This window comes from Stegostoma tigrinum, chromosome 18 (assembly GCF_030684315.1).
Source record: "Stegostoma tigrinum isolate sSteTig4 chromosome 18, sSteTig4.hap1, whole genome shotgun sequence".
NCBI lineage: Eukaryota > Metazoa > Chordata > Chondrichthyes > Orectolobiformes > Stegostomatidae > Stegostoma > Stegostoma tigrinum.
Window position 1 is genome coordinate 7,757,791 of NC_081371.1, and position 23,994 is coordinate 7,781,784.

The window sequence follows — 23,994 nt, forward strand, 5'->3', positions numbered from 1 at the left end:
AAATACGCATTTAGCAATGACTATTCAAACCACCAATATAGGTTTCTGGATTGGCGGTGGTAGGTAGGGCAAAAGTTGGCAATATCTACAACAGCTTATGGATATTCATGACTGCAATGGACAACAGTGAGCTGTCTTCTGGTGTAATTTCTGCGAAATTATTAATTAGTTTGACTATATGGTCACACAAAATTTAGCGCATTAACATCTGGCATTTGTGGATTTTCATCTGGCCTCAGTAAAATTATGGTAGGTTGTTTTTTTGGAAGTTAAGCATTTCAATCTGATGGGAGTAAAGTTTTTTTTAAACGTTTTTTCATGGGATGTGAATGTTGTTGTCAAGCGTCTGGAGTTGCATTAGACATAGGAGTGAAAGTAAGGCCATTCGGCCCATCAAGTCCACTCCGCTATTTAAATCATGGCTGATGGGCATTTCAACTCCACTTCCCTGCACTCTCCCCGTAGCCCTTGATTCCTTGTGAGATCAAGAATTTGTCGATCTCTGCCTTGAAGGCTTCTAACGTCCCGATCTCCACTGCCCTCCGTGGCAATGAATTCCACAAACCCACCACTCTCTGGCTGAAGAAATGTCGTCTCATTTCCGTTTTAAATTTACCCCCTCTAATTTTAAGGCTGTGCCAATGGGTCCTAGTCTCCCCGCCTAACGGAAACAACTTCCTAGCGTCCACCCCTTGCATGTCAGCAAGGCAGGTTAAAGTTGGCAGATTTCTTTCCCTAAAGGGCACTAATGATCCTTGACAGTATATTACATTTCACTCCAGGAGACTTTTGCAGTTGGATTTAAAAAGGAGAGTACTAGGCTGGTTGATTTAGCTTGGTTGAAACATGAATAATTTCCTCTTTTGCATACTGAGGGGCCGCTTGCAGCCATTTAGTCATCTTAGTGACATTCTTCGAGAAATGGCACATGTAGATTATCATCAACCTCCCTAAATGTGCATGATAGCATGAAATACAATAAGTTATAACTTAATTCAAGTTAAATGTTCTCTGTTGTATGTACAAACATTACTAATCAGTTTCATGTTAATAACTTTGATGGAAAATGAATGGGAGGGGGTATAATATTTTGCTATGGCCGTAAACAAATTCAGGATTTCTCTGCTGGGGTCTTATATGCTGTTATGCAAAAGATTCAAGGTTGTTACTGCAAAGTATAAGGTTGTCATCTCTAAATGACTAAGCCCATTACCCTTTGCTGCATGGCTGTTTTTAAGTGCAGATCGTCAATTGTTAAGACCTTGGAAAAGATCAAAAGCTGAACCATGATCAAAGAGTACACCCATTAACACACACTTTGTATATGTGGAAAGGTAAGGCCTGCGGTTGTGCGCCAATGGCCAAGACACAGCAAAATGCTGCTATAAGATAAGTCGACTTTATATTTTCCTTTCGCGTAATTGGTTTGAGACTCAGACACACAATAGACTGCTCACTCTATCAATTTGCATTTTAATTTTAATGTAGGCTTGGAACTGAGGACAATTTTTTCATGCATAGGGAAAACTTCTTGTCCATCCACCTGTTTTATCTAATTTTAATGTTGTATAATTTCAGTAATGGCTAGCTGAAGCTTTTAAGCAAATTTAATATTCACCACAATGATTCTGATATCCTTTTATATGCTCAGAAATACAGAAATGAAAGATTGAAATAACACCACCGAGGTTGTTTGATATAAAATTTCAGTATAGGTAAAGTAATCATATTTTGCTCCTATTCATGTTGTATGCTGTTACAGAATAATTACAATTCTACATGTCCCTTGGTAAATGTCTCCATATCTCAATTATAATCTTCCCTTGGCATTTATCCCATGCGAACCATCATAATATTTCCATTCACAGTAAAAGTGGTTGACAGGAATAATCTGGCAAAATGAATTGTCATGTTTCTGTCTTGGTGGATCATGAGAATGGGAATATGTTAAAAAGAGATGACAAATAGAAGAAGATTACAAAAGTGAAGGTTGTACAGTTCAGAAAGGTAAAGGCTACAAGTTGCCTCGTTGGTCACTTCCACTAATGGCTGGATAAATTAGATTGTTAGTCTGCTAAAAGCAACTTCAGCTGTATCAGGAATTGACTGTCCTGTATCTTGTCGGAAGAACTTCAGTTTTAATTCAAAAACTGTGTGTCACATGCATATTAACTTGACACGAATATGTTTGGGGAGCTTTTCTACAGCAATGACAACCTAAGCTCTCCCACAGAGGGGAATTAGTGATTTAAATGAGTTGCCATTATACAAACTAGCATCAGCAGCAAAAAAGTAGCCTCTAATTTCTTTCAAGGGATCTTATTTACACCAAATAGGTGCTGTAGACAGTTTCACCTCAATGCCAGATCGTGTATATTTTTAAGGTCATTTTTCCATGACTAAAAAGCAGCATATCTTTCCCAAGCAATGCCAGAAGATTGATGGATTTAAGTTTTTCATAGATGGTTCAGAGATAATGTAAATCCATGTGAAAAATCAATGGGTAATAATATTGAAATCATGGTGTAAAATTAACGCATAATTGTTTTCAAATTCAGGTGCTACAGTTTTGGATTGTGCAGAGATTATGTAGCTGGACTAGTTTGAGACAGCTCGAGAATTTGAATTTTTTTTAGAAAATCTAGTTAAGTAATTAGAACCAGTAAATGCTGTTGGGTTGTTACAAAATACCACGGGCCCTTTTAAACAACTGCTCTTTTAACGAATATGCATTCTGATTTGACTATGATGCCAGTGTGATTATATCTTAACTGGCCTCTGAAGTGGCTAAGAAAGCTATTCAGTTGTATCTCACTACAATTGACAAGCAATAGACGGGCAATGAATGCCAGTCTTTTCAGTGATGACGAGGTCCTAAGAAATAATTTTTTAAAATTATAAGTTCTGAAGAATAGTGAAAAAGAGGAGAATTGTGTGCGAGTCAAACATGAGACGATGAGGACAATTGAAGGGCGTTTGTCTCTCAGAGGAAATAAAAATTAAAATAGCATTTCAAGGACATTTAAAGGCATCTTAAAACAATTAGCAGCTTTAGGTGGAATGAATTAAAAGTAGCAGGTAAAGATGAGGGGTAATGGTTTGCAGGTATATGTGTGTTACTCTAGATAAGTAATGGAATAGTCTTATTTGACCACTGCTGAAGTAAAAGCAATAATGCCTGTGGTCAGGCGGCTGCTAAAAAATGCCACTCCATGATATCATTCTCACTGGTCAACATTGCAGACTGTAGACTATAACGTTCCTTGGTAGAGTCAGGCCTGTACTGCGTGGCAAGTACAGAAGCACCTGCTGTTAACAATTCTGCTTCTCTGCTACGTACAGAATGTAGATTCAAATACATCTAGCGAATGATCCATAACAGCAGTTCTGAGCATGTTGGCTCAGCTCCCTATCTGCATCAGTTCTATCAGAAAGTGAACCAGTGTGAATCGATGCTAACTGGAAGACAGACCTGTCTCCTTTTCTTAGATCAGGATAGCTTGGCGATTCTAACTGGAAGACTTTACTGTTAGTAGGAGCTTGAGGACAACTGTCACATTGAGTCACAGAGTCATACAGCATGGAAACAGGGCCTTCAGTCTAATGAATCCACGCCAACCATTATCCCAAAGTAAACTAGTGCTACTACCTGCATTTGGCCCATATCCCTCCAAACCTTTCCTATTCATGAAATTATCCAAATGTCTTTTAAATGTTGTAACTGCACCTGAATTCATTGCTTTCTCTGGCAGCTCATTTCACACACAAACCACTCTCTGTTTGTGTAAAAATTTTGCCCGTCATATTCCTTTTAAATCTTTCTCCTCTCACCTTAAAAATATGGCCCCTGGCTTTGAACCCCTCCACCCTAGGGAAAAGATTCTTCGCAAAGTCTCTGAAGAATCGAAGGACCAACAGGAGAGAAAAATACAGAAATGTACAGTCTAGAAACAGCCAAAGCCCTCTTGCTTGCATCATTTGTTTTCTCCAGTCTGAACACAAGGTTTGGTTCAGTATCTAGTATATCTGCTGACCAAGCAAACCGGGACTTTCTCTTCCAAATCTAACTTGTCTGCTTTGCACAAGAACTTGCACTATTTTCCTCAGATACAACGAGAAATAAGAAGTGAGTCTAAAGCAGGTAGAAATATTGAAAGACCAATCTCTGCTGAATGGTTGGCTCTGTTATGTTTTACCTTCCTACCTATGGGTTATAATATTGCCAGAAATTAACCCTATGAGAGATATGGTAAACTTGATTCATATTGAGAGTGCTTATCCCTTAACTGATAGCCACCTAGGAATTGATAAGCTTCCTCACAACTTGAAAACTCACTAGGTGTATACTGAAGAGAGGAATTAAATGATATAATCCCAAATCTCCAATAAGTGTTTGTTGAGATCAGAGCCTTTCAACATCAACCTTTATGGTGCAGTCATCACAGGAATGCTTCATTTAACTGACTTGTTGGTAGAAGGCCTGTGGAATAAGGGATTATGTGCATAAGGGAATATGGGTGTATTCCTGAAGATCTTCTAGCACATAGTGCAAAATCCCCACATTCTCAGGATTCATGCATCGACTTCACCCACTGATTGGAAAGCATGTTGTGCTTTTGACGTCCTATTGTAATAAATGTGACCATCAATCATGCAGGGTTTTCCTCCAAAAATATGTTTAATGTTAAAAATTGAAAGAATTAAAAAGAAACATTTATTTAAATGACCTATGATTTATTCTTTTTTTTATTCATTCACAGGATGAGGGCATCACTGGCTAAGGACCATTTATTGCGCAGAGGGAAGTTAAGAGTCAACCACATTGCTGTGGGTCTGGAGTCACACATACACCAGACCAGGTAAGGATGGCAGTTCCCGTCCCTAAGACCCAGATGAGTTTTTCCCAACAATCAACAATGGACTCATGGTCATCGTTAGATTCTTAAATTCCAGGTATTTATTGAATTCAAATTCTACTATCTGATGTGGTGGGAGGGTGCTTCCAAACCCAGGTCCCCAGAAAATTATCTGTGGGGCTCTGCATTAACAATCCAGCAATAACTAGGCCATCACCTCCTCAGGACTACTGGCAGCATTGTGCAGAACTTTACTCTTCAATGGCTAGAGTCTCCTTTAGACTAGGTAATTCTAAGCTTTGGCACAGTGGAGGAACTAGTCATGGAAGAACTGCTTAGAGGGTGCTCTTGTTTTCAATCTCTAACAGGAATTGGCTGAGAAAATCAAATTTCTTTTCTAACTTTAATGATCCAATTGCAATTATATGTGCACATTTATTAGGCACACAACTGTTATGCATGGTATGGTGGCTCGGTGGTTAGCACTGTTACATCATAGCACCAGGGACCCGGGCTCAATTCCATCCTTGGGTGACTGTATGGAGTTTACATGATCCCCCATGTCTGTGTGGATTTCTTCTGGGTCTCTAGCATTCTCCCTCAGTCCAAAGTTGTGAAAGGTAGGTAGATTGGATATGCTAATTGCCCAATAGTTTGCAGGTTGGGTGGAATAACCATGGAAAATCTGAGGTTAGGATGAATGGGATGCTCTTCAGAAGGTCAGTGCAGACCTGTTGGGCTGAATGGCCTCTTTATGCATTGTAGGGATTCTATATTCCTACTACCCGCTTCTGTAACTTTAGTTGACATATTTTTGAATAATAGACTGAGGTTTTTTTTAATAGGACATTTAAAATACTAGGGTAATTATAGTGTGCCAGCTACTGTGCTTACAGGGCTGAAAGGGCCAGGTTTGAACACCCCACCTGATGTGCTCCTACCCCTGCAGTATTGTGTTCAGCTCCCTAATCTAGCTTAAGTGAGGCTGTCTGTCACATCCCAAGGCTTTTTTTTGGAGAGTGTAAATGACCAGAGCTATAATGGCTGATTACTGTCCATTTCCTCATTTGACAACTCGACAGGGTAGCATCAGGCTTGGTTGTGATATCTTCTGCAGCTGACGAAACGGTTGCTGCACATTGTGACTTTGGACGTGAAGAATGGTCACTTGGCTGGGATACCAGAGGATGAAGGGGCTTTGAGGAGCTGCAACCCAATAAGGAACCAAAGAAGAATTTGAAATATCTTTTTTGACTGAGCATTAAAATGAACTTCAATGTAGACTAATATTATTTGATAACATTGTACTCACACAGCTTACACTTTAAGGGAAGTGACATAATTGAGAGCTTTTACCCATACAGCACAATAATTGTTTGCTGCAGCTTTCCAGCTTTGAGCCTGTTACAACTGAGAGGTCAAATGTCCAGACGGAGAAAAAAAGAGTTTTAAACAAAATGTGACACAAGACCTGTTGTGAAATAGAGTACAAAATGCTCACTCTGTTGCATTTTCAAAAATATATAAAGGTAGGCTTTCAGATAACAAAAATCCCCGGGATATTGAAGTGATGAAGAAAAAAAGATTTGCATCTGTACAGAGCCTTTTAACGTTTCAGTTTCAGTTGGTCCTACGGTGGTTCACTGCAAATGAAGTACTTTTGAATGGTAGTTATTGTAACATATGAAAAGCAGCAGCCATGTTTACTTCTTATGTTTGTTTCTGCCTGAATGTGCTCTTTTGACATGAACTGTCACTATGTTAATATAACTACACATACTTTCCTGTCAAAATAATGATGAGGCTAATGATCACTGTTGCCTCTCCATAAAACTACAGCAATGTCAGGTGAGGGCAGATCGTGACCGAACATGAAAATCCAAACTTAGTACGAGCTTCATGAAAACAACGTTTTGTTACCTGCTGTACAATTTGATTACATTGAGCCGTATGAATTAATGCGATGGGGTTTAAAAATAAGGAAATTGTGCTGCAGCTTTTTCGGCTTCTGGCGAGGCCACACTTGCAGTACTGTTTACAGCTTTGGTCTCCTTACTTGAGAAAAGACATACTGGCAGAGGAGGTTCACAAAGCCAATTCCGGAGTTGAGAGGGTTGGCTTCTGAGGAAAGATTGAGTGGAGTGGGCCTAGGCTTATTGGAATTTAGAAGAATGAGGGGGGATCTCACAGGAACATATAAAATTATGAAGGCAACAGTTAAGATAGAAGTGGGGAGAATGTTCCACTGGCGGGTGAAACTAGAACTAGGGGTCATAGCCTCAAAACAAGCATGAGGAGATTTAGGAACAAGTTGTGGAGGAACTTCTTCATCCAAAAGGGTGTGAACTTGTGGGACTCCCTGCCCAGTGAAGCAGTCGAGGGTACCTTACTGAATGCTTTTAAGGCAATGATAAATTATTGAATAGTAATGGAATGAAGAGTTAAAGTGAGCGGGCAGTTAAGTGGAGCTAAGTCGACAAAAATATGATTTTATTGAATGGCAGAGTCGGCTCAATGGGCCAGATGGCCGAGTCATGCTCTTATTTCTTATGTTCTTATGCTGTTGAGAGGCAGATATAAACTCAACTTACCACAGAAAGTTACAGCTGGAATGAAACAAGCTTATTTAGACCATTTAATATCTTTTGATATTTGGTATAACAGAGACATTAAACAATTATTTTGTGTTGGCCTTCACAGTGGAAGACACAAATAACATGCCGAAAGCTAATGGCAAGAAGATTTTACGCAGGCGAGGATCTAGAAACTATCATTATCACTAAGGAGGCAGTGCTGGGTAAGCTAATGGGTCTAAAGGTAGACAAGTCTCCAGGCCCTGATGAAATGCATCCCAGGGTACTAAAAGAGATGATTGGGGAAATAGCAAGTGCACTAGTAATTATTCACCAAAATTCACTAGGCCCTGGGATGGTTCCCGCAGATTGGAAAACTGCCAATGTGATGCCCTTATCCTATGAATGGTAGAGGTAGTGGGTTTGAAAGGTGCTGTCAAAAAGAATCTCAGTGAATTATTCCATGTCGACTATATCTCTCAGTGAATTAGCTTATCTCAGACAGGGGAGTCCTTCGGCTGCTGCATGTGGCCTTGGCATCCCTTGGCTAGAGAAGAGAAAGAAAATTAGCCAGGGTTGTGCTTTAAGCAAATACTGCTACCTACACTGTGTACTACCAGTCTGGAGGATCTCTGTACCTGTAGGTGTCTGAACATACACTGCTTGCCGTAATATCCTTTATTTACATCTGGACACAGCAGGTTCTTAAAAACAGCTCTCTGGTGTTGTGTCTAAGATCTGCCTCGTCACATGTTCACTTTAGGCTGGTGCCTTCTTCTTTACTAAAGTCAGAATCATGTGTCAATTCGCATCGTTATGATTTATGTGAAGCTCAATAATCTGCAGGTGCTGATCCGAAACCTATCCAAGTCTGCTGGTTGTCCATCAGGTCAGAAGTGCACTTTAAACTGCTACGTTGGGACTGTTTCTTGATGCTCATTACCTAGAACAAATAAAAAGGAATTGTCAAGTTTGGGATAACGAGGTGTAGAGCTGGATGAATATAGCAGGCCAAGCAGCATCAGAGGAGCAGGACGGCTGACATTTCGGGCCTGGACCCTTCTTCAGGTTGGAGAGCAATTAGTGCCTAAAGAATAGAATCAAGGGCCAGGATAACAGTAATAAAGAAATACTTGAAATTCTTTCGAAGTTTTATGATTTATAATCGTTCATAACTCATGTAGTCATTGTTACAATGTGACAAATGGAGTTGGCAATTTGCAAACAGTAAATAGAACTGACATTAATGACCAAACAGTCTGTTTTCGTGATAATTCATATAGATATTGACCAGCTTACCAGGGGAACTCATCAGCTGCTCATGGCTGATATTTTCTCGATCCCGGTCTCCTCCTTTCTCCCCATAACCCTTAATACCCTTACCAATCAAGAATCTATCAAATCTGTCTTAAATATACTCAATGATTTGGCCTCTATAGCCTTTTGCAGCAATAACTTCCAGAGATTAACAATCCTCTAGCTGAAGAAATTCCTCTTCATCTCAGTTCTAAAGGGTTGTATCGTCATTCTGAGGCTGTTCCCTCAGGCCCTAGACTGTCCTACTAGTGGAAACATCTTCTCCATGTACACTCTATCCAGCCTCTCAGTATTCTGTAAGTTTTGATGAGATCCTCCTCATTCTTCTCAACTCTTTCAGTCTCAGAGTCCTCTGCTGCTCCTCATACGAAAAGCCCAGGACCATTCTTGTAAACTTCATCTGGACTCCGTCCAATGCCAGTACATCTATCCTTACATATAGGGCACAAAACTACTCCCAATATCCCAAATGCAGTCTGACCAGAGCCCTATAGCCTCAGCAGTACATCTTTGGTTTTGTTTCTGGCCCTCTTGAAATGAATGCTAACATTGCAATCAACTTCATAACTGCTAATTGAACCTACATGTTAGCCTTAAGAGAATCCAATACTTGAATTCCCAAGTCCCTTTGTGCTTCAGATTTCTGAAGTCTTTCCCCATTTAGAAAATAGTCTATGCTTCTCTTCTGCCTATCAAAGCACACAACCCCACACATTACACCGTATTGTATTCCATCTACCACTTCTTTGCCCATTCGCCTAGCCTGCCCAAGTCCTTCTGCAGCCTCCCCACTTCCTCAACATGACTTGTCACTCCATCTATCTTTGTGACATTTGCAAACATAGCAACAATGCTCTCAGTTCCTTTGTCCAGATTGTTGATGTATAGCATTAGTAGTTGTGATCTCATCACTGACCCCTGCAGAACTCTCCTAGTCACTGGCTGCCATCCTGAAAAAGACTCCTTTATCCCGACTCTCTTGCCTTCTACCAGTCGGCCAATCCCCTATCCATACCTGTAGCTTGCCCTTGACATTCTGGGCTGTTATCTTATTTAGCAACCTCCTGTGCAGCACCTTGTCAAAGGCCATCTGGAAATCCAAATAGATCACATCCATTGGCTCTCCTTAGTCTAACTTGCTCATTAGCATCTCAAAGATTTCTAACAGATTTCTCAGCTATTACCTCCCTTTGACGAAGCCAAGCTGACTCTGCCCCGTTTTACCATGCACTTCCAAATGCTTCACAATCTCATCTTCAATAAAAGCTTCTAAAATCTTACCAATGACCAAGGTCAGGCTAATTGGCCTATAATTTCCATCTTCAGCCTCCTTCCCTTTGGAAAGAAGGAAGTTACATTAGGCATTTTCCAGTCCTCAGGCATGGGCCCTGACTCCAGTGATTTCTGAAAGATCACCACCAATGCTTCTACAATCTCCTCAGCTACCTCCTTCAGGACGCTGGGATGTAGTCCATCTGGTCCAGGAGATTTACCCACCTTCAGACGTTCCAGCTTTCCCAGCGCCATCTCTTTAGTGATAGCTACTACACTCACCTCTGCCCCCTGGTTCTCTCTCTGCTATGCTGCTAGAGTGAAAACAGACACAAAGTACCTTTTCAGTACCTCTGCTAATTCTTTGTTTCTCATTACTACTGCTCCAGCCTCGTTTTCCAATGGCCCAATATCCACTTGCCTCTCTTACTTTGTAAATTTCTTGCAATCGTTTATATTACAAGCTCGCTTACTCTCATATTTCATCCCCCAACCACACATTGTTTTTTTAGTTACCATCTGATTTATAAAGGCTTCCCAATCATTTGGCTGGCCAATAATCTGCCCCACATTGTATGCTTTCTCATTTGATAATATGCTGCCCCTCACTTCCCTCATTAGCCTTGGTTTTCTCATCCTTGCCTAAGTATGTTCCTCTTTCCTTGGGATGAATTTCTGCTGTGCTTCCTAAATTAGCCCCCAAGAACAACATCCACCCTGGACAGGACAGTTAGCGATCAAGGTTAACCATTGATTTATTTTACCAAATATCTTTCCTGATTTGGGAAATGATTAACTTGGGAAATTGAAACAAGAAATGGAATATCCTACAACTGATATAATTGCTTTATGTTCTTTTTGCGAATCAATGTTTAATGAATTCTACTGCGATTTAATATTGCTGTTGAGTTGAGTCGTTCTCCTGCTCCAAAGAGCATAAGTGCTGCCTACAAATTAGACCGAAGGCTGAGTCTGCCAATGTATGTCAGCAAACAAAGAGGCAGGCCAAAACAGGAGGTCAGACAACACAACAGATGACCCCATGGCAATCTGTTTCCCATTGTTTCAAAATTACTTTTCCTAACAATATTTGCTACAGACTCACATTTGGGAAGACTAGATATAGTGGGGAAAGGAATGAAAGGACTTACAAACAAGTTTTGCTAAAAAGGGGCAAGAGGAGGCTCATTTTGCATATAAATGCATCAAATTTTCTGTAATGGCACTGACCCTAGTATAACATCAGTTTTAAGGCTCATTTCACAGATGAAAGGAGCTGCAGCAAGATTCCGGTTAACTTCAATTCTGTCTTTATCTCTTGATTAAATTTTTCACTGCTGATTCAAAACTAGCTACCTGACCCACAGAAAGCACTAATCGTGATTGCTGTCAATGTTTTTAATTTTTTCCAGTTCACGTCACCAGGCTAGTGAATGCCAGATCAGGGAATTTGTTCAAAATTACTCCATATCTCTTTGACCTAGCATTTGATCACCTGAATCAATGTTCCTTTACATGGCTGGTTTCAAATTTAATCTGAAAATGTTCTCTCAAGGCACCTTGTTATCTTAAATGTGCCAAAACGAGTGCAGCTCCAACAATCCTCAAGAAGCTCACCACCATCCAGGGCAACATAATGTGTGTGATAAGGACCCTATGTACCACCTTAAATATTTACCTTGGCCACTACCAATACACAATGGCACCAGTATGTACCATCTACAAGATGTACTGCAGCAGGTCACCAAGTCTCCTGCCACAGCAGCTGCCAAACCTGTGATCTCCAACACCCAGAATGACAAGTTCAGCAGGTGTATACACAAACACTGCCGCCTGCAAGTTTTCATTTCAAGCCACAAATCACCTTGATTCGGAATTGTATCACTGTTGCTGACTCACATCCTGAAACCCCTCCCCTATAGCACTGTGGGTGTGCCAATAGTGCATGTTCTGCAGCAGTTCAAGAAGACAACCCAGAAGCACTTTCTCAAGAGCAATTGGTTTTGGGCATCAAATGCTGGCCTTTCTCATGTTGTGTGCATTCACTGAATGGCTGTGAAAATCATGCTGTATAAACATAGTTGTTATTCTGTAGCCTCTGTGCACTTCCCCAGATTCAGAAACAAGTCAACAACTGCTGAATGGAAAAGTGATTGACAGTGAGATCCCAACTTGCAAGTGAGTCCACCCCATGATCAGAGAACTATGGATTAGTATAGACCATCTTGTTAAGTTACAATTATTCCTGTTAAAACAAACCAGCAGGCCAACTTTTGTTTGAACAAGTTCAAGGTTTGTTTATTAGAAGTTATTATTGATGATTCCCGAGTTGTTAAGTTAACAGGTAATTACAGATATCAAGGTTGTAACAAGTACCAGCAAAACAGAAGTGTATTTCCAAGAATAGAGTCCCAAAACATTTCTGTAGTGCGCCAATGGAGCTCATTGCTTGCATTCTTTGTGTTGCTAAAACAATGAGGTTATCATTGGAGTCAAATCCAGCAGATGTAATGACTTCTGTGTTGGGTAGCTAGTGTTTTCTTCTATAGGCATCAGGGTAGCAAACGTTTGGAGAAAGAGAGAGAGGGAGCAATCCTGGCTCTGATTCTACAGATGGCCAATTTTGGTGCACAGTTACTTCGCCACAAGCTATGAGCTGTATCAAAACACCTCTGTCTCCTTCACAGTCTCTGCCTGGAAAGATGGTTCAAGATGAAACCTCTCATTGTCTATGTTATAGTATGTGCCTAGTGTGCATTCTGGCAACTCACACAGTCTCCTTTATCGACAACTTCCAAACCCATCGCCTCAATCGCCCAAAAAATGACAGCAGAAAAATGGGAACACAACCATAATCAACTTCCCTCTTTAAGCCAATCACCATCCTGAATTGGAAACATATTGCTGTTCCATCACTGTTGCTGGTCAAGTTCTGGAATTTCTCCCTCACTGCACTGTGGGTATATACCCTAAGAATTGCAGCAGTTTAAGAAGGTAGCTCACTACAACTTTCTCTATGTAAAAAGTTACGGATGAGCAATAAATACGGGCTTAGCCAGCAATGTTCACATTACATTAATGGTTTTTTTTTCAAAAGAGCCATGTTTTTAGCTTCTTGTGCAGTTACAGTTAGATTAATTTTTTTATTCAATTTTTTTTCTGAAAACTAATTAACTCCTACCTGTACAATAATTGTACCAGTTACAAAGCAGAAACATTTCTCTTTCATCAAAGGCAAATAGGATCATAGGAATTACCAGACTTTAAAAAAAAATCTTCCATGCAGCCGGCACATGCACAACAGAACAATATTGGAGTTCTAAGGAAGGGTCACTGGACCTGAAACATTAACTCTGCTTTCTCTCCACAAATGCTGCCTGACTTGTTGTGTTTTTCCAGCAATTTCTGACTTTGTGACAACAATCTTTAACAATTAAAGTACAACAAATCATAAATTGACCTGGAACAAAGCCCTGAAAATCTTTCAAATCCATGGATCCGAAGTTTTTTGGAAGTATGCTGAAGGTGACATGTTGCATCACAAATTATTCCTTTACAACATGAAAAACATTACGTTCTGAAAGAAATTGATTTAATTTGTATTTGAATGAATTGATTCTAGCTGTTTCTTTCATCTCCTGAGGAAGCCTGTTCTGTAGACTGTTTGCTCATTCATCGAAATATTGTTAGTGCTGATTCATTTTGAATTGATCCCCTTTCAAAAGCAAGCCTTGTCCTCCAGATTGATGAGATAACTCAACAATACAAATACTTGAATCCTAGAGAAGTACAACAAGTCAGATTAGCAATGAATTGAATTTAACCCATTTGAATCACTTGAGGCAGATTTGAGCTAACAGGAACAAACACAGAGGATGTTGAAGAATCCCAGCATGTCTGGCAGCTTCTGAGAAGAGAGATGTTTTGAAATGTTGACAGATGCTACCAGGCCTGTGGAATTTCTCCAGCTTTCTCTGTGTTAGTTTCAGATTTCCAGCATGTGTAGTGTTTTGCCTTTGTTTGAATTAACTAGAACTGAGTAGATCAATGTTGCCCATGAGCCTGTCTAGCTGTTACAGAGCTATCAGTGAAGCTAAGCTGACAAAAGTGCATATTTTCCATCTGGCCCGTGCTATCAACACGGGGCCCTAAGGCAATACCCATGAACTAATCAAACCAACAGGGCCATGCAGCAACACTAAATGAACTATTTCATGCTCAAGGTATCTAATTTAAGATCCCATGCATGCATATGTATTAATTAGCGGCACTTTGTTTAGCATTGTCAATCCATACTTGCTTGAAACCATTAAAATGTCAAAGTGCCAGGGGCCCCGTTTCAATTCCAGGCTCAATCAACTGCCTGTGTGGAGTTTGCACATTCTCCCAGTGTCTACACGGGTTTCTTCTGGATGCTCTGGTTTCCTCCCACAAGATGTGCGGGTTGGGTGGATTGGCCATACTAAATTACCCATAGTGCCCAGGGAAGTGTCAGGGAAGGTTAGCCCTGGGAAATGCAGGATTATAGGGTAGGAGGATGGGTGTGGGTGGGACAATCTTCAGAGGGTTAGTGTGGACTTGATGAGCCAAATGGCCTGCTTCCACACTGCCGGGGATTCCATGTTGGTAAAGGAATGAAACATATCCTAGCCAGTGTGATCTGTGACTAGAAGGAGATCTTGCATGGTTCTTCTAGCATATTATAGCTTGTGCTTCTCAGATATAGAGGCAGCAGGATTGGGAGGTGTTGCCAAAGTACATTTGGTCAGTTGTGACAGTGTATATAGGAGTCATGGTTGTGTAAGGAGAAGGGAGAATGGTTATAAAATCTAGGATCAGGCATACAAATCATGAAGTTACTTCCTTCCATTACTTTACTTTTAAACATTAAACATTTTTTTTAAATGTTGAGGTTTTTTATTTCATTTAATGAGTGATAAATCGTTTTCAGCAGGTTGTTATGTTGGTATCTAGATTGCTTGCCTCGCAGACCACCTGACAGACAATTGCATACCTTGAGGTGTTGCATGTTGGGTGACAGGTTCCTTTCCTCAAGAACGCTTGTGAACCACATTGAGGCTCCTGGGTTTGAATCAGATAGGCCAAGAAGTGTTGTAAAAACAATCTGCAGCTGACATTTGGTTTTTCTAGAATCTTCTTTGCATTGATTTGCTGGTACCAATCGTTCCCATAATTCTAGTTTACCATACTTGCTATTAAGTAGTGAAGGATTAACCAATAATATGACTTTGGCAAAAGAGACCTGAACTTGAATAATCAGAAGTGGCTTACTACATAATGGTAAGATAATAGGATACATTAGATTAGGACTGGTTAAGTGACACTAACATTAAAACCAGTTAAGGGGCATTTGTATCTCTTAAGAGATTGCCACTATGTCTCCACAGTCATGGCCTGCTGGATTATGGTGCTGGAAATCAAGCCTCACTATTCCTTGAGTCATCACAAACATAAGAATTATTTTTTAAGCCGGTTCAAAGCCCCCTTTTTCCCTGACTAGTGAACTCAGGTTAAAAGAAAGCATTGATAGATTTCCGTACTTCAAAAGGAAAATAACTTATAAGAATTATAATATCCCCAAGTTTGCAGATGGCACAAAGTTTGATGGGAAAATGAACTATGAGGAGGATACAGTGATGCTTCAGCGTGGTTTGGACAAATTGAATGAATTGGAAAATGCATGGCAGATGAAGTATAATGTGTATAAATGTGAGGTTATCCATTTTGTTTGCAATACAGGAGGCAGATTGTTATCTGACTGGCAATAGATTGGGAAAAGGGCCATGTGCAATGAGACCTGAATGCCTTTGTACACCAGTTAGTGAAAGTAACCAGGTGCAACAGGTGATGAAGAAGGCAAATGGCATGTTGGCTTTCATAGGTGAGCAGATTTTGAGTACAGGAGCAAGCATGAGTTGCTGCAATTGTGCACGGGCTTGTTGAGACCACAGTTGGAATATTATACACACTTTTCATCTCCTTGCCTGAAGAATGTTCTGGCAAGATAGTGGTTGCAACAACGTGTTATCAGACTGATTCTTGGTATGGCAGGACTGATATATGAAGAAAGACTGGATTAGTTAGGCCTATATTGATTGGAGTTTCGAGGAATGAAGGGGATTCTCGTGGAAACCGATAAAATTTGAACAGGACTAGCCAGGATAAACACAGGAAAGAAGTTCCCAATGGCTAGGGCATCTGGACCTAGGGGATCACAGTTTAAGGGTATGATGTAGGCCATTTAGGACTGAGATGAAGAGAAATTGCTTCAACAAGAGAGTGGCAGGCTTGTGGAATTTTTCTACCACAGAAAGCGGCTGAGGCCAAAATATTGAATGTTTTCAAGAAAGAGTGAGATGTAGTTCTAGGTTAAAAACATCAAAGGCTATTGAGACAAAGCAAGAACATGCTATTGAATTAGGTGATGAACCATGGTCATATTGAGAGAAAGCAGGAACCTGGTATTGAGTTGGGTGATCAACCATGGTCATATTGATTGGTGAAGTAGGCTGTAAGGGTAAATGGCCATCTCCTCTTCCCATTTTCTATGTTTCTACAGTTCATGATAAGTTACTGGTATCTTGCATTTCTGATGAAAATGTATTGAAATTTAAGGCAGCAGCACTTTCCAAATCCCCATGCCCAATGTATTCAAATGGCAAAACTAGTAACTAAGCAAAAATAATGAAAAGTGGAATGGGTTATATGGATGTCTAGGTATTAGCTACCCAGTCACAGAGACTCATCATCTGCTGACTGTTTCTCTTATTAGCAATGAGTTACGTATATAGGACAGAAATAGGTTACTTGGTGCAACAGGTCAATACTGTGTGCTTATGCTCCAAATCAGCCATCTCTCCCCAAGCAACATGATGTTCTATTCTTTCTTTCCCTCGTGTGCCAATCTATCTTGTTACTGTTAGAAATGCATATTCCTTAAGGGTCCTGCCATCCTATCAGCATGGTGAACTTCTGCTGCGCTCCCTTAATGGCAAGTATATCCTTTCTGAGGCAGGGAAACCAAAATTGCACACAATACCCCAGATGTGGTCTCAACATGGCCCTGTATAATTGCAATGAGATATCCTTACTTCTGTACTCAAATCGTCTTGCATTGAAGGCTAATTTGCTGTGTAAATTGCTTGCTGCAGCTGCCTATCTACTTTCACCGACTGGTGCACGAGGACACCCAGATCCCTTTGTGCACGAAACCATTATATCCATTATATTCCAAATATATACCCATTTAAATAATACTCTACCATTTGGTTTTTCACAACAAAATCTATAACTTCATATGAACCTATGTTGGATCGCACCTGCCATGATTAAGCCCACATAGTGAACTTGTCTAAATCACCTTAAATCCTGTTTGCATTTTCCTTACAGCTCACAATTGCACCCAGTTTTGTTTTGTCACCAAAATAGGTTATTTTTAGAGATCATAAATAGTGGGGTCTGAGCACTGGGTTCTGTATTACCCCGCTACTCAAAAACGACACAGGCAGTTTGGGGTTTAACACTGTAGTCAACCAGATAGAGGTGGGAAAGGGTTGGCTAAGTTCTCTCAAGCCCTGCGCCTTTTAACTGTTCCTGACTCACCACCCCAGTTGGCAGAAACCAGGAGCAGAGTGGGGGGGAGAACACTTTTTGGTGTTCATTTGTGAGATGTGGGTGTCGCTGGCTGCCTTGCCTATCCCTAATTGCCCTTGAGAAGGCAGTGGTGAGCTGCCTTTCCAAACTGCAGCAGTCCACTTCTGTATGCTGACCCACAAAACTATTAGGTAGGGAATTTGAGGATTTTGACCCAGCAACAGTGAAGGAATTATCATGCATTTCTAAGTCAGAATATGAATAGCTTGGAGGGCAACTTGTAGGTGGTTCTGTTCCCATGTATCTACTGCTCTTATCCTTCTAGTCATGGATTTTGAAAGTGCTGTCTGAGGATCTTTGGTGAATTTCTGCAATGCATCTTGTACAGCGTTGGTGATGGAGGAGATGAATGCTTGTGGGTTTGAAGCCAAACAAATGAGTTGCTTTGTCCTGGATGGTGTCAAACATCTTGCGTGTTGTTGGAGCTGCACCCATCCAGGCATGTGGGGAGCATTCTAGCAGACTTCTGACGTGTGTCTTGTAGTTGGCGGGCAGTCTTTGGAGAGTCATGAGCTGAGTTACTATTTAATAACTCATTCAGTAATAATTTAGGCTACTTAGGAGCAACTTAGTAATTACTATAGGGCAGCACAGTGGTTAGCGCTGCTACCTCATGGCGTCAGGAACCCAGATTCGACTCCACCCTCGGGCCACTGTCTGTGTGGAGACTGTATATTCTCCCCGTGTCTGTGTGAATTTCCTCCGGGTGCTCCGGTCTCCTCCCACACTCCAAAGATGTGCAGATTAGGTGGATTGGCCATGCTAAGTTGCCCATAGTGTTTAGATTAGGTGTGTTATGTAGAATTGGTCTGGGTGGGATGCTCTGAGGTTCAGTGTGGACTTGTTGGGTGGAAGAGCCTGTTTCCACACCTTAAGGATTCTATGATGTATTCACTTAATGTTCCTAACCTCTGACCTGGTCTTGTAGCCACTGTGTTTTTGTGGCGAGCCCGTTCAGTTTCTGGTCAATGGTAACCCCCAGGATGTTGTTAGTGGAGGATTCAGTGATGGTAGCACCATTTTATATCAAGGGATGGCGTTTAGATTATCTCTAACTGGTGATGGTCGTAGTCTGGCATTTGTGTGGTGTGAATGTTACCACTTTTCAGTCCAAGCCTGGATATTGTCCAACTTGTTGCATTTGAACACAGGCTGCTTCAGTGACGAAGGACGCGTGAATGGTTCTGAGCATTGTGCATTGTGGATCGGAAATTTGCTTGCTGAAAGAAGACAGAGGGTGGTAGTTGATGGGAAATGTTCATCCTGGAGAACAGTTACTCGTGGTGTACCGCAAGGGTCGGTTTTGGGTCCACTGCTGTTTGTCATTTTTATAAATGACCTGGATGAGGGCGTAGAAGGATGGGTTAGTAAATTTGCAGACGACACTAAGGTCGGTGGAGTTGTGGATAGTGACGAAGGATGCTGTAGGTTGCAGAGAGACATAGATAAGCTGCAGAGCTGGGCTGAGACGTGGCAAATTGAGTTTAATGCAGACAAGTGTGAGGTGATGCACTTTGGTAGGAGTAACCGGAAGGCAAAGTACTGGGCTAATGGTAAGATTCTTAGCAGTGTAGATGAGCAGAGAGATCTCGGTGTCCATGTACACAGATCCCTGAAAGTTGCCACCCAGGTTGACAGGGCTGTTAAGAAGGCATACAGTGTTTTAGCTTTTATTAATAGAGGGATCGAGTTCTGGAACCAAGAGGTTATGGTGAAGCTGTACAAAACTCTGGTGCGGCCACACTTGGAGTATTGTGTACAGTTCTGGTCACCGCATTATGAGAAGGATGTGGAAGCTTTGGAAAGGGTACAGAGGAGATTTACTAGGATGTTGCCTGGTATGGAGGGAAGGGCTTATGAGGAAAGGCTGAGGGACTTGAGGCTGTTTTCATTAGAGAGAAGAAGGTTGAGAGGTGACTTAATTGAAACATATAAAATAATCAGAGGGTTAGATAGGGTGGATAGGGAGAACCTTTTTCCTAGAATGGTGACGGCAAGCACGAGGGGGCATAGCTTTAAATTGAGGGGTGAAAGATATAGGACAGATGTCAGAGGTAGTTTCTTTACTCAGAGAGTAGTAAGGGAATGGAACGCTTTGCCTGCAACGGTAGTAGATTCGCCAACTTTAGGTACATTTCAGTTGTCATTGGACAAGCATATGGACGTACATGGAATAGTGTAGGTTAGATGGGCTTGAGAATGGTATGAGAGGTCGGCACAACATCGAGGGCCGAAGGGCCTGTACTGTGCTGTAATGTTCTATGTTCTATATTCATCAGTGAACATCCCCACTTCTGGCCTTATGATGGAGGGAAGGTCATTGATGAAGCAGCTGAAGATGGTTGGGCTTGGGACATTACCCTGAGGAACTCCTGGAGCTGAGACAAATGACCTCCAACAACCACAACCATCTTCCCACCTGCCAGAATGTGACCAACCATCATCAAGTTTGCATAGAGTTTGCCCCCGATACACATTGATTCCAGTTTTGCGAGGGCTTCTTGATGCCTCAGTCGGTCAAATGCAACCTGGATGTTAGGAGCTGTCACTCTCACCTCACCTTTGGAATTCAATGTCTTTGTCCACGTTTGAACCAAGACTGTGCTGAGGTCAGGAGCTGAGTGGCCCTGATGGAACCTAAACTTGGTAGCACTGAGCAGGTTATTGCTGAGTAGGTGCTATTTGTTAGCACTGTTGATGACACCTTCTTTCACTTTACTGATATTTGAGAGGAGGCTAATGGGACTGTAATTGGCCAGGTTGGATTTGTCCTGCTTTTTATGTACAGGACATACCTGGGCAATATTTCACATTTCCAGCTAGATGCCAGTAGCATAACTGTACTGGAACAGCTCGGCTAGGATTGCCGGAATGTTGTTAGGGCCCATTGCCTTTGCAATATCCAGTGTCTCCAACCGTGATATCACGTGGAGTGGATCAAATTGGCTGAAGGCTGGCATCTGTAATGCTGGGGACCATTGGAGGAGGCCGAGATGGATCATCCACTTTGCACTTCCGACTGAAGATTGCTGTGAAAGCCTCAGCCTTATCTTTTGCATTGATGTTCTGGGCTGTTCCATCATTGAGGATGAGGATATTTGTGGAGCCTCCTCCTCCAGTGAGTTGTTTAATTGTCCACCACCATAAATGACTGGATGTGACAGGGCTGAGGAGCTTAGATCTGATCCATTCATTGTGGGATTGCTTAGATCTGTCTATCACTTGCCGCTTACACTGTTTGGTATGCAAGTAGTCCTGTTTGGTGGCTTCACTGAGTTGACACCTCATTTTCAGAAATGCCTAGTCTGTGAGCCAACTCTCCCAATTTTGGCATTCGGCCCCAAGTGTTATTAAGGAGGTTTGGGATGGCTGTTTCTGCTCTTGTCTTTTCTAGTGCCTAAGTTGATACAAGGTGATTCATCTGGTTTAATTTCTTTGAGATTTCGTAACAGCGGACACAACTGAATGGCTTGCTAGGCCATTTCAAATGGCAAGTGAGTGTCAAACACATTGCTATGGATCTGGAGTCACTTGTAGGCCAGACCACATGAGGATGGCAGATTTCCTTCCCTGAAATGAGTGAGTCTGATGGGTTTTTCCAACAATTGACATAGGTTCATGCTCATCAATACTTTCTCAAATCCATTTATTGAACTCATATGCTGCTTTCTACCAAACCTGGGTCACCAGAACATCAGCCGAGTTTCTGGATTAATGGTCCAGTGATAATACCATTAGGTCATTGCCTGCCCTGTGAAGGGATATGGGGAACTCATACCATAAATCATGCTCATGGTGTCTGAGAGTGACATTTATATCTGGGATAAAAAGTATCTGAATGTTTTGTGCAGAAAGTTCGGCCAGTCTCCTACCTTAACTCAGATGGAACACAATGAATATTATTGGAGACCTGTGATGCCTACCCAGCATTTGGACAATTATCTAGGAGGACTTGTAAGAGACAGAGTTTCTAATTCAAAGGGATATTTCTAGGAGACAAAGCTCAGTTGACATTAGGCAGATACACCAAGAAGGGAAACAATTAGGGTACAAATGCCTCCTAATGGAATGAAGAAGTTGGGGAAGGGGCGTTGTTTCAGATCTGAAAGCCTTGTCACTGGAATCTTTCTTAAAAAGTTCTGGACAGGTTCCTTAACTCCATCCATTCACAACAGAACCAAAGGAAAAGGATCAGTTTCAGGGAAAACTGTATCACAAACTCCAATTGGCACCAATATTGCACAAGTTTCTGTATTTTTGAGGCGGCCTATGTTCTCTGTAGCATCCACACTGCCATCTGCTCTGTGCAGATTAGTTCCCCGAGATACAATCCCAGTATGACTTCACCACAGGAGGCCCAGCCAAGGATTTTTGGGATATCTGTCTTTGAGTTGACCAAATAGCTCAGTGTTGCTGGGTACAGCAAAGCTAAGATTGACATTAAGAAAGAAAAGGCTGCTGACCTACTCAAAGGGAAAACAAATTTTGGATGTACTGCTCATTTTGCACCATCATAATTAAGTTGGAAATTATAACAGTGTGACATTTGTTAATAAAGTGGTAGAAGAAGGCTGCTAACAGTTCAACTAAGTGCCCCTTTTAATGGGAAATTGATTTCAGTAGGACTGAATTTAATGTATGCCTTTATTCGAACCTTGTCCATTTATGGATTTTTTGGTTTCTGTGTGCAGCCTGTAGCCCTAATGGAGTTTCTTTCACCAGGAGATCTGTGGCTGTAGCCATTACCAGTGTTGGTCCATGTAATTGCAAGCCAAGCATAATGTACCATCCACTCGTCAGTTACAATTCTTTTTGTCCCTATCAGGTGGAAACACTGCGTCAGCACTGGCCTTTGAATGAGCTTTTGTGACTGAGAAACAAGCCAAACTAACTTAGTACAGCCAATTTAGAATGACTTATTTAAAAGGTCTGTTGCGTTAAAAAAGAACCTGTGAGCTATATCCTTCTCCAAATACGTACCAGAGTTAACCCACTTGTTAATTCTCCATGCACTCAGATCAAACGCAAAAAAAAGGAAAAACCGTTCTGAGGAAGGGTCACCGGACCTGAAACATTAAGTGTTTCTTCCTTCACAGATGCTGCCAGACCTGCTGAGCTTTTCCAGCAACTTTGTTTTTGTTGTTAATTCTTACATTTTGTTTTGTACAAATCGTCTCTTTAGTTCTGGTGCTACATTCCTAAGTAAAAAATTAACCCATTACATTTCTGTCTTAAAGGTTTTTTTTCTGATGAGCCCATATTTACGGAAGTTTGAACTTTTAGTTCTACTATTTCACTTGTAAAAGATTTAGCTCTGAAATTACATTGTGAGATTTAGTTTTTTTAAATAAAGATTTTAAAAGGAGGAGGATTTACATATAGGCCTAAGGGCTAAATATCTCAAAGGGTATGGGGACAAAGCAGGAATACGGTACTGAGTTGAATGATGAACAATGATAAAATTTAAATGACAGAGCAGGCTTGAAGGGCCAAAAAACCTACTCCTCTTCAATTTTCCAAGTTTCTATGTTTCTGTGTGCGCATTTCTGTTCCACGTGTAACAAATCACCAATTTTGAAATAAACAGCTTAGGAAAGAAATGAAACAAAAACTGCAGTTGCTGCAGAAACTCAGCAGGTCTGACAGCATCTGTGGAAAGACAGCAGAATCAATGTTTCGGCTTCAGTGATCCGTTGTCAGAACTGATCTGATGAAGAGTAACCGAACTCAAAATGTTAACTCGTGCTATCTCTTCATGGATGCTGCCACATGTGCTGAGTTTTTCCAGCAATTTCTGACTTATTTCAGGTCTCCAGCACCCACTGTTGTTTATTTTATCACAGGAAAGGAATGTGTTTACTTGATGTGGAGCTTTACAGCAACGTTCAGTTAATTTGTTTGCTTGGATTTCCTTTCTGTCCAGTGTGTTCATATCTTTGTAATGGAGGAGACCTGTCCAAAAATACATTCAGTTCTGAGGTCATCCCTATCTACTTTATCACTGCCTCATCCTGAGGGGTTGATATTTTTATTACAGCCCCTGACCTGTCTAGAACAGCTTGATGATATCATGAATACTGCAGGGAAAGACCTACCCTCCTTTGGTTGTCCCTAGTAGCAGTAATATTTCTCCAGGTATGTTCAAGCAAGATAGGCAGGAAGACAGATCAGGATAGGTGACGATGGGCAGCAAGTTGAGGGTCATTTATTGGTGTATCAGAATGTCAGGTCCTACATTTTAATAATGAATCAAGTGCAATTGTCCTTTAGATCTAATCTGTGACATATTTTGTGCTGTTGTC